We start from the raw sequence: 15,734 nt of genomic DNA, 5'->3' as shown, positions 1-15,734 counted from the left end.
TGAAATGGAGAATTGTGTATATATTTGGGGGGAAGCTGTGGTAGTAATCTTTGCAGCGAAGCTGTGAATGTTTGTTAGCTTCTGAGATTTCAAACAGCGAAGGCGTACAAGCCAATGGAAATGACACTAAATAGAGAGGTGCACAAAACTATATTGGTGATTTCCAAAGTACAGTGAAGGAAAAGAACATTTCTATAGATAGCTCTCTCTGTGTGTTATGCATTACCTGTTCAGTGAGATGAGATTAATCAGCCCTGTGTATACTGAAAGGCCCCAGAACCAGTAAATGACATGTGTCTGATACTTTTGGAATTCTCTTAATAAACACAGCTAAAGTAATAAACTGCCTCTTGGCATCATGACAGCAACTTGTTAATTTGAATATTAATATTTCTTCTCCTTCTGAAGTAATCTTGGGATCTGTGTATAAGAAAATAAGAAGAGCCCTGCTGCATTAGACCATAGGTCTACCTCCTTTTTCTTTCTGTTGTCACAGTGGCCAACCAGATACCTATAGGAACCCCACAAGCAACGTAAAATGTGGTTATGAACAAATGATACAAAACTTCATTTGTTAAAATACAGAATCCAAACTTGTGTGTTTACTAGTTTACTTACCAGCAAAACAATTTCTTAGACAACCAGAAATGTTGCATTACTTGTACTCAGCAAATGGGTTCTTAAAAAAATCATCTCTTTGTAGCATCTTTTACAGGGATACCAGTTTGCAAAAATTACTTTTTGAAATTGTCACTGAAATAAAAAAAGTAAGTCTAACATTTTCCTGTTGTTGGATAACCCCTTTCAGGACTTCAGCAATGTGAATTGCATGCTTCCTAGAAGAGATTTGTTTCCACCACACTTAAATCAAAACTGGAATCTGTTGTTTTTGCTGATTTTGCAAGTTTTGAAATTACACAAAAACTATGCTCCTCCAGATTTTCTCACACCACCTTTAACTGGATGGTGGTTCGCATTCAAAGGGATTGCTGTTAAAGATAAGGCTGGCCTCCTGTGGAGATTATACACTAAGCAGGTATGGGTCTGGTCAGTGCATGGGTGGGAAGCCAACAGGGAGGCATATGTATGCCGCTTTGGGGTTTTTGATGAAAGAAAGGCAGGATATAAATGTAAGATAGATAGTTAAATAAATAAGAAAGAAAGAAGGCATTGGCAGGACAGATTTGTTTCCTGAAGTTTATCTGGGATAGTGAGTCACTTTGTGGCTATATCCTGGAGTCAAGAAAAGAGCACCCTAACAAATGGCCTTGGCGTTGTTTATAACAATGTGATTATTAAAATTGTGTTGAATGGGCTTATAGATGGTGTCCCACAGAGGCTTTGCAATACTAGATGTAGGAAGAGATGTCCTAGTTAAGAGGTTTGATTCAGGTTGGGACTAGGAACATCAAATGGGCATTCAGACAAGTTTGGGGCCAGTGGCATAGGATGGGCAACAGTGGGTCTATAGGAGAAGCACTGGTGAAGCAAGCATGGCTATACTGTGAGAGAACTGAAGGGTTTAAAGCAGGGATGGGGAACCTATGGTCCTCCAGATGTTGTTGGACTGCATCTGCCATCAGCCACAGCATAGCTAGTGATGATGTCTGATGGGAGTTTTAATCCATTACCATCTAGAGGGCCCCAGGTTGTCCACCCCTGGTTTAGAGCAAGCAAATTCAAAAGCCAGAAGGCTACTCTTCCATGGAGAGCTCTCCTGGAAAAGCACTGTCAGATATATAAGAATATATGTAAGAAGAGGTCTGATAGCAACCTTTTCCTGTGAGCTTGAGGCTATTGAGAACAGGGCACAACTGCAACTACTCGTATCCCAACTTTGTTCTATGTACCACAAGAAGCATTTGCTTTTGTTTTCAACTGACTTCAGTTTGCTACTATCCAAGTCAGGAACTGTGATTACTTTTAATTGTAGTTTATATAAAAACCTAGATTGTAAACCACAGTTTGAAGTTAGCTTATCCAAAGAAACTATTACTACACTAATTGGCTCACTGGGCAGTTTGTTAGAACTTCCGATTTTGAAGTTAGGAACTCCAATTTGTGAAAAACTGTATTTCATGAGTTTTGTGTTTTCAAATGCCTTTTAAATAACAAGGTTAGGAAATCAACACTGATTTACTGAATTTCAGGAATTGCTGGCCCAGTAAAGTGGAGCTGTAGCAATAGCTTCCTGGGAGGAGGAGGGGTGACAGGGTAATTAGGTTGGAGTTGTGTGGGTGCACTGGCAGAACCAATATAGCATTCCCCCCATGTGCCCACAGCCTGCCAACCTCAGCTATGTTAGCGATGCCACTGTTGGGAGGCTGTTGCAGCTTTACCCCACTTCGTAAGCTGCTCCTACTGAATTTCCATCCCATATTTCAGTATTCAAGAACTAGTGTGGTGTAGTGGTTAAGGTGTTGGACTAAGACCTGGGAGACCAGGGTTCAAATCCCCACACAGCCAAGAAGCTCACTGGGTGACCTTGGGCCAGTCACTGCCTTTCAGCCTCAGAGGAAGGCAAAGGTATACCCCCTCTGAATACCACTTACCATGGAAACCCTATTCATAGGGTCGCCATAAGTCGGAATCGACTTGAAGGCAGTCCATTTCCATTTCATTTCAGTATTCAGGATGGTGCACAATGTTAAAAGCATAAATTTTTCTAAAAGCAATAATAACCAAAACCAACAATAATAATTTTTAAAAATCCTCAGACAGTTTAACGTTGATATATATAAACAAGATCAGTAGCAATAAAACTTCAACCTCATAATGTCTGAGAAAACACGTGATCCTTCTCAAAAGCAGACTTGGATGGGTATTTGCATACCAAGGCCTTAGGGTGACCACAGACAAAGCCCTATTCTGTTGTGCTAATACTCTTTCTATTTGGAATGATAGGACCTTTAAGACAGCCTTTCCTATGGACCCTGGGATATACGTAGAAAGAGGTTTCCTCATGGTATGTAGGCCAATGCTGTAAGGGCTTTGCAAGACAATTAAATGCCAGCTTCTTAATTTGGGCCCAGAAACATGCTGGCACCTATTTAGTTGCTGCAAAACTGGTTCTGTCTTTCCACACCTGTCAGGAGCTGTGCTGTGACATTAGCAGCTTCTGAACAGTCTTTAGGAAAAGTCCAACGTAGATCACATTTTATAATAGTCAAGACTTGGGGTAACAAAAGCATGGATAACTGCTTCCAAAGATTGCTCCTTTATTTCATATGTAATTGACACTGGACCTCAGTCACCACAGCTTCCACCTGTGTTTTCCAGTAGCAAGTGTGTAGGAGTTCCTTTAGACTGTTAACCTGATTGACTGAGCTCCAGATACCCTACGGTCACAGTTGTGATCTCCTCTAGAAGTTGATCAGGCTTGCCCACCATTTACTTAAGTCTGTTTTATCTCACCTTCTTGATCATGGCCTCAAGACGTTTGATTGGATAAAGAGAGAAGATTCTTAGTTAGTACCCTGCTCTATATGTTTTCAATGTACTGATGATACTGCACTGTAAAACTCACAATGATCTTGCTTAATGGTTTTGTATAAGTGTTAAACAATGTAGGCTGAAGCTCAATCCTGATAAGACCGAGGTGCTGCTTGTGGGTGACAGGGGAAGGTTGGGTATTGTTGACCTGCAGCTTAATGGGGTAAGTTTACCCCTGAAGGATCAGGTCCGCAGCCTCGGGGTGGTTCTTGATTCCAAGCTGTCCATGGAGGCTCAGATTTCGGCAGTGAGCCGGGCAGCTTGGTATCAACTACACCTCATACGGAGGCTGCAACCCTACCTCCCTATTCATCAGCTCCCACTGGTAGTACATGCCCTGGTCACCTCTCGATTAGACTACTGCAATGCACTCTACGTGGGGTTACCCTTGAAAACGGTCCGGAAACTACAATTGGTGCAGAATGCGGCGGCTCGTCTGCTTACAAACAGCCGCCGCCGTGATCACATCACACCAGTATTATTTCATCTACATTGGCTTCCAATTGTTTTCCGGGCCCAATTCAAGGTGTTGGTGTTAACCTTTAAATCCCTATACGGTCTCAGTTTACCTGAAGGAGCGCCTCCAGTACCACAAATTAAGCCGCCCGATCAGATCAGCCACGTAGGGCCTTCTCTCAGTCCCACCAACGAAAACAGCTAGGCTGGTGGGGACTAGAGAGAGGGCATTTTCAGTGGCGGCCCCCACTCTCTGGAACTCCCTCCCGTTCGATCTTCGCCATGCCCCTTCCCTGGATACATTTTGCCGAGCCTTAAAAACTTGGCTCTTTGGACAGGCCTTTGGGATTTCCGGGGTGGGCTAATTTTTCTGTGATTGGTTTATAATTATTCATTGATTGCCCTAAATGATTTTATACTGCTGCATTAGTGTTGACTGCATTGTATTCTATTTTGTATTATATTGTATTTTATTGAATTTTAATGTGTACATCGCCTAGAGTGGCTCTGGCCAGATAGGCGACACAAAAATTAAATTTATTATTATTATTTAGGCTACAATATTAAAGCCCACACAATACCAAGTTATGGCATCCAAGCAACTGAGCAGGCATTACTGTTCGGAAACTGTTTGGAAACTTAAACTGGTACAAAAAGCTGCAGCCAGAGTGTTAACAGGGGCTGGTTACAGGGACCATACAACTCCCTTGTTACAACAGCTCCACTGGCTGCCAGTTTGTTTCCAGTCACAATTCAAAGTGCTGGTTTTGACCTTTAAAGCCCTATACGGCCCAGGTCCAGGCTATTTGTCAGACCGTATCTCTCTGTATGAGCCTGCCCGGGCCCTGAGATCTTCAGGAGAGGCCCTTCTCTCAGTCCCAACACCCTCGCAAGTGCGATTGGTGGAGACGCAAGATAGGGCCTTCTCAGTGGCTGCTCCTAGATTCTGGAACTCCCTTCCTAGGGAGGCACGAATGGCCCCCTCCTTGCCATCCTTCCGTTGGCAAGTAAAGACTTTTTTATTCCGACAGGCTTTTGGGATAGAAGGTGTTTAGGATTGGGCTTTACAAGGCTTGTTTTATATTATTATTTGTATTATTTTAAATTGTTTTTAGATTTTTAAGTGCCTTTTAAGGTTTTAAGGTTGTGCATTGTTTAATTGTATTTTAAATTGTATGTTTTTCTATGTTTTTAACTACATGTAGTTTTATTTGTAAGCCGCCCTGAGTTCCAGTTTGGAAAAAGGGCAGGGTAAAAATAAAGTTTCATTCATTCATTCATTCATTACCTAAGGCTGTTCTGGGACTCCATGTGCCTAAATACAAGTGTAAATATTTGATAGCTTCCCCTTTGATGTTGACAAGATATTCCAACCAATGTGATAACATATAGTGGTCCACAATGTAAATGAATGGTCTTGGAGAATTAGCATGATGGTATTTTCCCTATCACCCACTCAAACAAAAATTTCCACCAAGTCACCATTTGCCCTCTGTCTCTTCCTCTCTCCCTTCCCCCCAAATATGAGTAACATCTAGTCTGATGAAGAGTTCTGGAGAATTCAAAGCTTGGTCACTATTTTCTGACATTTTGATTGGTCCTAATACAGGTAATAAACTCTTGATGTTGGGATTTTTGTCCCAGATGGAAGATCTGATGAAAAAATGGGTTGAGGAAGGATTAATCCAGAAGGCCCTGGGGTGGTTGTTCTTCCATATACTTACTCACCTTTCTAAGAAACAGAAAATGAACTAAAATTATCCAGAGCATTCATGCTCATAGATGATTTTTTAAGCCAGAAATTGTTAATTCAAGCCAGAAACCCACCCACTTTGCCTTCACAAGCCAGGAAGGATGCCATGCTAAGCATGTAGCTGCCTTCACAATCTAGCAATCTGTCCACATTCTCAAGGGTCATAGATCAAATTCAAAATATGCATGTAATGTCACTAGGGTAATAAGTGTGTCTCTTTTTTAGAGAAAAGACATATAATGCTGGAATCTCTTTGGAGTGTTTCTCCATGCAATGACTTTTTCATGCCTCTTTGGTCACGAGTTTGAGTTGCCTGTGCACATATTTCTCAGTACTAACTTGGAATGCACTGTAGATATTAATACCAATTTCAATTCTACGCTTAGTATTTTGTTCTAGTTCTTCAACATGAAAGTTAGCACAGAAGCATAGCATTGGTTTGGAAACTTAGAGATGCTGGTGTGCATAGTATTACAATTCTTTGAAGTCAATTAACCTTTAGGGGAAACTTGGCTTGTTCTCATGTCCAAACCTGGGATTTAGAGTTGTTTCTCCCTAACAACCCATGATTGCTAGTTAACATGAAATCACGGTTTGTTGATGGTTTGCATTGCATCCAGGTGGCCATTCCTTGCCCTGAAGAAATTATTTCCCTTAGGTTAGCAAGTAATATAAGCTTGATCTAGATATATTTGCATGCAGAATGTTTCATGGCTGGTGCTTAGGGTTTAAATGCAATTCTTGTGTTTCTCAGAAATTTATAGAAAATTATGTAATATGCCTTTATTTATTTATTTTATTTTATTTATTAAATTTTTATACCACCCCACTAGCATAGCTCTCTGGGCGGTGAACAACAAAGCAATACAAGTATATACAATAAAATCCAATAAAACATACAGCAAAGTACAGAGAATGAAAGATCTAAAAACAATTACAACACACTTTAAAACTAAATTAAGTTAGATTAAAAGCCCTAGAAAAGAGGAAGGTTTTAACCTGGCACCGAAAAGACGGCAGCGTCGGCGCCAGGCACACCTCATCGAAGAGACTGTTCCACAGTTCGGGGGCCACCACAGAGAAGGCCCTAGTTCTTGTTACCACCCTCCGAGCCTCTCTGTGGGTCAGAGCTCGGAGGAGGGCCTTCGATGTGGAACACAGTGTACGGGCAGGTTCATATTGGGAGAGGCGTTCCAACAGGTATTGTGGTCCCGCGCCGTATAAGGCTTTATAGGTCAAAACCAGCACTTTGAATCTGGCCTGGAAGCAAATTGGAAGCCAGTGCAAGCGGGCCAGAACAGGTGTTATGTGTTCGGACCGCTTGGTCCTTGTTATTAATCTGGCGGCCGCATTTTGCACGAGCTGTAGCTTCCGAACTGTCTTCAGAGGCAGCCCTACGTAGAGCGCATTGCAGTAATCCAATCGCGAGGTTACCAGAGCATGTACCATTGATGTGAGGTCCTCCCTGCTCAGATAGGGACGTAGCTGGACTACCAACCGAAGATGGTAGAACGCATTCCGTGCCACCGAGGCTACTTGAGCCTCCAGTGACAGGGAAGGATCTAAAAGAACTCGCAGACTACGAACCCGCTCCTTTAGGGGGAGTGTAACCCCGTCCAGGACAGGGTACATATCCACCGTCTGGTCAGAGAAACCCCGCACCAACAGCATCTCAGTCTTGTCTGGAGTCTCAGTTTGTTAGCTCTCATCCAGTCCATTATCGAGGTCAGGCAACGGTTCAGCACATTGACAGCCTCACCTGAGGAGGATGAAAAGGAGAAGTAGAGTTGTGTGTCATCAGCATACTGATGACAACGCACTCCAAAACTCCTGATGACCGCACCCAACGGCTTCATGTAGATGTTGAAAAGCATGGGAGACAAGACCGACCCCTGCGGGACTCCACATTGGAGAACCCATGGTGTTGAGCAATGTTCCCTAAGCACTACCTTCTGGAGACGACCCACCAAGTAGGAGCGGAACCACTGCCAAGAAGTACCACCAACTCCCAGCTCCGCGAGCCTCTCCAGAAGGATACCATGGTCGATGGTATCAAAAGCCGCTGAGAGATCAAGGAGAATCAACAGAGTTACACTCCCTCTGTCCCTCTCCCGACATAGGTCATCATACAGGGCGACCAAGTCTGTCTCGGTGCCGAAACCAGGCCTGAAACCCGATTGAAATGGATCTGGATAATCGGTTTCATCCAACAGCGCCTGGAGCTGGCCAGCAACCACTCGTTCCAAGATCTTGCCCAGGAATGGAACATGCGCTACTGGTCTGTAGCTGTTGAAATTATCTGGGTCCAAGGAAGGTTTTTTCAGAAGTGGTCTCACTGCCGCCACTTTCAGAGGGCCAGGGAGCACTCCCTCTCGTAAAGAGGCGTTTATCACCTCCCTGGCCCAACTAGCTGTTCCATCCCTGCTAGTTTTTATTAGCCAAGAGGGGCAAGGATCCAGTATCGAAGTGGTTGCCCGTACCTGTCCAAGCACCTTGTCCATGTCCTCGAGCTGAACGAACTGAAACTCATCCAATAAAACATGACAAGACTGTGCTCCAGACACCTCATTAGGATCAACTGCTATAAACTGGGAATCTAAGTCCCGACGGATGCATGAGATCTTGTTTTGGAAGTGTCCAGCAAACTCATCGCAGCGGGCCGCCGATGACTCTGACATGTCCTGAGGGCCAGAATGAAGTAGCCCTCGGACAACTCTGAAAAGCTCCGCTGGGTGGCAAAGAGATGACTTAATAGCGGCTGCGAAATGTTGTTTTTTTGCCGCCCTCACCGCCTTTGAATACAGTTTGGTGGAAGCACTTACCAATTCATAGTTGCATCCATCGGGAGTTCGCCTCCACGTCCGCTCAAGCCGTCTCCTATCTTGTTTCATCGTTCTCAGCTCTGGAGTATACCATGGAGCTGTATGAACTCTACAGAGGAGAGGGCGCGCAGGAGCGATCGTGTCAACAGCCCTGGTCATCTCCGCATTCCACAGTTTGACCAGGGCTTCGACAGGAGCGCCAGTCTTAACAGCCGGAAAACCCCCCAGAGCCCTTTGAAAACCTTCAGGATCCATCAGTCTCTGGGGGCGGACCAGTTTAGTAGGTCCCCCACCCTTGCAGAGGGGAAAAGCCACTGAAAGTCTGAACTTCAGCAAGCGGTGATCTGTCCATGACAAAGGGAGAGATGTAAAACTCCCTACATCCAGATCACCATCCCCATGTCCAGTAGCAAAAATAAGATCTAGAGTATGCCCTGATATATGTGTTGGGCCACTGACATATTGGGACAGCCCCATGGTTGTCATGGAATCCATGAAGTCCTGAGCTGCCCCAGATAAAGTAGCCTCGGCATGGATGTTGACATCCCCCAGTACCAGTAGTCTAGGGGATCTCAGCAATACCTCCGAGACCACTTCCGTCAGCTCAGTTAGGGAAGCCGTTGGGCAGCAAGGTGGGCAGTACACCAACAAGATTCCTAGTCTGTCCCTCTGACCCAACACAAGGTGCAAACACTCCAGACCAGTAACTACATGGACATGGTGCTTGATGAGTGAGATGGAACTCTTGTAGACCACAGCGACCCCACCTCCCCGACCCTCGGATCTACCATGATGCTGAACCGAGTACCCTGGTGGGCAAAGCTGGGAAAGGCTGACTCCTCCCTGCTCACCCACCCAGGTCTCGGTTATACATGCCAGATAGGCTGCCTCATCCACAATTAAATCATGGACGAGGGAGGTTTTATTATGTACCGATCTGGCATTTAAAAGCAGCAACTGGAGATCCGAGGGCTGGCTGAGAGGACAACCAACAACCCTGCGGATGTGAGAAGGACTGGAACAAGGCACAGCCACTACATGTCTGGGCCGCGTTCCCCTTACCTGGCACGTCCTTCGCACAACACCATACCTCCCTCTGCCCGTCACTACACTAATTGGGGCCCCCTCAAGTCCCCCCGATTGATGATAAAGCCTCTTTCCCAGGCACATAATAAAACTTAAATACAAACACAGATCCACATTCACACCAGACAGAATAACATATACCCCCCAACATTCATTCAAAAAAAGGTCAAATACACCAACACAATCCCCCACACTCTGTACCAGCAGGCATCAACACTTTCTCGCTTATTTAATTAGTTTAATGTTAGTATTATGAAATTGAGTTTTTTGTCCCCTTAACTCTTCAGGTCTGAGTATTTAACAAGGCGAAGAAGATTTGGTCAAATAGTGTTAGATAATGTAAATCTTTTTTGTCAGGTTATTGTAGAACAATAAAATTAACCTTTATAAAATTTCAAACCTGAGTTGAGATGGTTTTCCTCCCCCATTTCCACCTGTGCTACATTGAATGAGGTGTGTGTGTTTTTCCCCTACCCATGTCACCCAATCCAATTGCAAGAGCACTGATGAGTAAAACGTAACCACAGATGATGTAGCGTGTAGACTGAAAGCTCCCCTTTGGGCTTCCTCCACCCCAGCCTCACTCCCCACCCCATTTGTTTTTGATAAAATGTAGCCTTTTTCTATTAAATAACTTCAAACTTTAAAATTTTGGGATTTTTTTTGCTTTTAAATTAAAGAGGTAGATTTGAAACCTGTTTGAAACTGCATAAATATTTATATTTTATCTATACTTGTGCTGTAGCAACTTCTTTTTGGTATTTTTTTAAAGTAATGTTTGTTCTGGGCTGTTTTAGGATTTTTTCCCCCTAGCCATGACAAAGTTCTAGAATTTGGAAGTGTTAATTGTTGGTTTTTTTGTTTTGTTATAGAAATGTTAATTTTTTAGATTCAAACTCTCACACCTTAAAATAATGAATCTTGGTTTGTCCTAATCTTGATCTTCATTAGGATATGTGCTATGGTTTGTCAATCAATTTATAAATTCCTTGTTTTTTGAAAGTTACATGGATTTTTTCCATGTAAAGCTTGAGAATTGCATCTAGAATTGGCTTTATTATTCAACTACTGGCTCTCTTGATTTCTCTTTCATCTTGATTTGATATCAGAAAGGGAACCAACTGATCCATCATCCTGTGAGATGCTCTGAGCAGCAGGAAGAGGGGGATCACACTTTTTATATGGATAATCAAATGTGTTTGTTTTAGTGAATTTTTGATAATGTACATGTTTTTTTGCGAATTTAAATTAATTTCTTTCTATATTTTTAAGACCAGTGTCATTTTTAATAAGGTTTAAAAGGAAGGTGAAAAGGTCTAGAATTCTTGTTTGTTTCTTTGTGATGTTTCCACAAGAACAGATGTTAGAGTGCTTGTCAAGTTTTAAAGAATACAAAAAAAAAATATTTCAGACCTCAGTCCTATACTTCTATATGACCTTTACAGAACAGACAGATCACATGGACAGAGTTCTTGGAGCAAGCAAAATGGACTAATAGATGATCCCTATGCCCCTTAAAATGGACCTTTTGCCCCTTAAAATGGAAATGGACTGCCTTCAAGTCGATTCCGACTTACGGCAACCCTATGAATAGGGTTTTCATGGTAAGTGGTATTCAGAGGGGGTTTTCCATTGCCTCCCTCTGAGGCTGAGAGGCAGTGACTGGCCCAAGGTCACCCAGTGAGCTTCTTGGCTGTGTGAGGATTCGAACCCTGGTCTCCCAGGTCGTAATCCAACACTCTAACCACTACGCCAATTTTGTTTAAAGATGCCTGTAGTTATAGCTGGGTTTAAAAAATTTAATTATAAAAATTAAATTTCTCTTAAATAATAACTAGGTTAATCTTAAATTATCTGACTGTATGTCAGACCTACAGTTAATCTCTAAACTGAATCAATGTATTTCTGCCAGACACGTTGAGTTGAAGGAGGCTTTTCTAATGAAGAACCAATTTGAACATGCATATTTATATTCTACCTACCAAATATAGCGCTTCATCTTTTCCTGACAAAAACAAGCAGTTCTAATCTGTCCAGTAACTATCAGGCTTTGCTTTGACCTAGCAGCCATGTGTATTTAATTTTTGTTTGTTGCTTTTTTTGTGAGAGTGGGGCAGGGCCTAGGCAGAATAAAGTAGAAATGCTAGAAAGAAGTGAAGACAAAATTGTTCAGGTTCCTATATTCTCACATTTAGGCTGCAGTCCTACACACCAGAGATTCCTATGCCCCAGGGAGGGGAACCTGTAGCCTTCCAGATCTTATTCAACTCAGTTCCAGCCAGCATGGCATAGATGATAGGAGTTGTAGTCCAACAACATTTGGCAGACCATAGATTCTCTATTCCTGCTGAACCCCCTTACCTGAAGAAAGCTGTACTGAATGCAGTGGGATTTAGTACTATGTAGCCATGCATAGGATGCACAAATATAAAATTTATGAAATATGGAGAACGTAGAACAAATGCTGAATTAATACTTAGAAAAAAGCTGATGAAATACACACACATGTATAAAAATTAAAACGTGTGTGTATTTCATCAGCTTTTTCTAAGTATTAATTCAGCATTTGTTCATGTTCCCCATATTTCATAAATTATATATTTGCACATACAAATTATTCTCCAGTTGTGTGTTTGTTAACATTGGTGTTTTGGTTTATTTATTTATTTATTACATTTATATACCGCCCCATAGCCGAAGCTCTCTGGGTGGTTTACAGCAATTAAAAACATTAAAAACAAATATAGAATTTTAAAACACAAAAAACAATTTAAAAACACAATTAAAAAAATTAAAAAACAATTTAAGAACACATGCTAAAATGCCTGGGAGAAGAGGAAAGTTTTGACCTAGCGCCAAAAAGATAACAATGTTAGTGCTAGGCACACCTCGTCAAAGAGATCTTTCCATAATTTGGGGGCCACCACTGAGAAGGCCCTCTCCCTTGTTGCCAGCCTCCGAGCCTTAGTTGTTGAGCATAGTATACGGGTGGGTTCATGTCGGGAGAGGCATTCCATCAGGTATTGTGGTCCTAAACCACATTCATGTGGTTTCACATTCAGCTGGTGCCTCAGTTTGTATTGTGCCATTTATAGGATTACACTGTTAACCTCACAAACTGTCATGGGTGCTGGTCATATTTCTATATGGAAATGTATTAAAGACATTTCCTATATAGGTAATCATGTAAAATGTATACAGTGGTCTGGTTCCCATTTAATGGTAAGCCATAAATTATAGCAGGGATGGGCAATGTATGATCATCCAGATTTTGTTAGACTACAGTTCCTATCAACCATGGCCATTGGCCTTTCTGCCTGAGGCTGATGGAAGTCTGAATCCAACAACATCTGAAGGGCCACCAGTTCTCCATCCCTGAACTATCCCATAATGTGAAAGAGCAGCATGCTTGCAATCATACATACATCTTTTCCTCCTTGTGCTGTGCAAGGAGGAAGCAAACCAGACTCCTAGCTTAGCATTATGTGCAAACCATGAGTAGAAGCCAGGGTTTTTTCTTGACTTTACTGTTCCTGATTTGTTTGGGGGAGACATACCACAAGCACTGGTTTGCACATGATGCTAAGCCAGCACAGCTCAGGGAGGATAGGGGTGAGCAGCATGAATCAGCATGCTTCTTGTTTGTAGGCAAGCCTGGGGTGAAGAACAGGACCTGGCCAATGGGTTGGATCTTGAGGTCCCCCAATCCCTGAGGACCACAATCACTGGAAGTTACCATGACGTCAGGTGACTTAAATATAAAGGAAAGAATTGGGAGGGTGCTCTTACTCTTTTCTTTCTTTCTTTGCAGGCATGATTTGGATTCAGGTTGCATCTCCAAAGGAAGAATGTTCCTTTGCAGGAGCAACTTGAATTGAGCCAAGTCTGCAAAGGAAGATCTCTAATATGTTGGGCTTGCATTTGGCATTGAATTTAACATTGCTAAATGCAATGCCTACTTGTGGCAGGGATCTGCTCCACACCGGAGCTCATCCTGTCAGGGCTTGTATTTGGTGCCAAATTTAAAGATACTGAATGCAAGCCCCACTTGCAGAGGAACAATTGGGAATGCCCTCTGGTGTTCCCATTTATTCCTTTGTGGTCAGGTATGGCATCAGGTGTGAGGCAGGTGGGCATAACTGGGGACAAATGGCCTGGCAGCCCCTATTTTGCCTACAGGCTGAAGGTTCCCCATGCCTGTGGTAAGCTATGGCTCACTTTGGACCATAGCTTACCATTATGTGCAAACAGATCAAACTCTTAAGGCAGCTTACAAAAAACACAACTATAAAAATACAATATAAAATCCATCAATAAAACAATACAATTTACAAAATACAATTTACAAAAGTTAAAAGTCCCTCTCTACTATTGAAGTAAAGAACATGCCCCATTGGCCCCCGGTTACGCCAACTCAAATTAAATCTCTTATTTCATCTCTAAGAACTGGCAAAGCCCCAGGGGAGGATATGATGCCCCCTGAACTATTTAAAAACTTTCCTGACTGGTGGGCCCCTGTTTTGGCTATGTTATTTACTCAAATTAATCGTCCCGGTGTCCTCCCAGAAGGTTGGAGGCAGAGCATAGTCCTCCCTGTCTACAAACACGGAGACAAGCGGGACCCTATGAACTACCGTCCAATTAGCCTCCTAAACATTGGCGCTAAGCTTTACAGTATATATCTCCTACACAAGCTAGAGGACTGGGAATTTGAAAATCAAATTATCTTCCCGGAAGAAGCTGGGTTTAGGAAAGGCATGAGCCCCATCGATCACTGCCTGACTCTTTACTACTTAGCTAAACAATGCATTGCTGGGCCCACTAAACATTTATATGTTGCATTTGTTGACCTGGCAGCAGCATTTGATTCCATAGATAGAAATCTTTTGTGGACTAAGGTGGCCAACTCTAATATTGATAGTCGTCTCTTGTTTTTGCTAAGAGAACTCCACTCCAACACTAATGCCTGGGTAAGGGTAGGAATTTCTGGCTCATTAACAGATCCCATTGCTGTAAATAAAGGAGTAAAACAGGGATGTCTTTTGGCCCCCCTACTTTTTAATCTTTACCTGAACGGTATAGTTCCTGAGCTATCTGGTCCAGCCTTCTTTCCTTTCTCCATTGGAAGTAGGAAAATCTCTATACTCCTATATGCAGACGATATGATTTTACTCTCTATCACACGCAATGGTTTAAGGAGGTTATTACAGAGACTTGATGACTATTGTGCTAAAGAAAATTTGCAGATCAACTATGGTAAGACAAAGGTATTGGTCTTCGGTAAAAGGCATCTTAACTATAAATGGTCAATAGCCGGTTACCAACTGGAACAATGCTGAGTCTTCAAATACCTGGGCATATATTTTTCAGACAACCTTTCTTGGAAAAAGCATATAGAAAGAACCAAAGCGTCAGCACTAAGAACAAGCGGGGCCATACTTAGATTCTATCGCACTGCAGGTGGCAACTTAATTGATCCTGCCCTAAAAAATTTTTTTGAAGTAAGGTTATTCCTCAGATCACGTATGGTGTGGCGGTGTGGGGCTGGGAAGAAACCCATATTGCCAGTTTAGAGGTTATACAAAATAGCTTCCTGAGAAGACTTCTGTCTTTGCCTCCAGGCACCCCAGCGGCGCTGCTACAAGCAGAGATGGGCCTTCCACCGCTCAGAGCCTGTATACACTGTACCCTTATTAACTTCTGGAGATCTATAAATGACACACCAGCCAAGCTAATACTCAACCTATGTTTTGGCCAGGCCACATGTGTTGGATCGTGGAACGCACAAATTGATAGTCTATAGCAACTCTACCACATCTTGCCACAGGCCCTCTTCTCTTTAACTAACAAAATGAGTCTTCGTGATGCAATTTATCAACACTGTGCCTACTTAGATAGATTGACTATAATTAATTCTAAATTCTCCAAATGGTACTGGGTTTTTAAGCACGATCATGCCAGAGCAACATACCTGGCCCAGCCTATCCCTGTAAACCTTAGGCAGGCATTCACGGCACTTCGTTTTAACACCATGCCAAACGTGGTGAGGGATGGCCGCCACTCTCAGATGCCATGGTCCCAGCGACTTTGCATTTGTGGAGTTCTGGAGGTAGAAGATCTACCTC

The 15,734-nt window shown here is 42.7% G+C and overlaps 1 protein-coding gene across 3 annotated transcripts in view; it reads left to right on the top strand.

The window, feature by feature from the left end:
• Positions 1 to 15,734, top strand: part of GIGYF2 (GRB10 interacting GYF protein 2) — a 125,040-nt gene that overhangs the window by 738 nt on the left and 108,568 nt on the right. The window lies entirely within an intron of this gene.

This window comes from Rhineura floridana, chromosome 7 (genome assembly GCF_030035675.1).
Source record: "Rhineura floridana isolate rRhiFlo1 chromosome 7, rRhiFlo1.hap2, whole genome shotgun sequence".
NCBI classification, from domain to species: Eukaryota; Metazoa; Chordata; class Lepidosauria; order Squamata; family Rhineuridae; genus Rhineura; species Rhineura floridana.
Note: the sequence above shows the minus strand (reverse complement) of the source record. Positions and strands in the feature narration are given on the sequence as shown.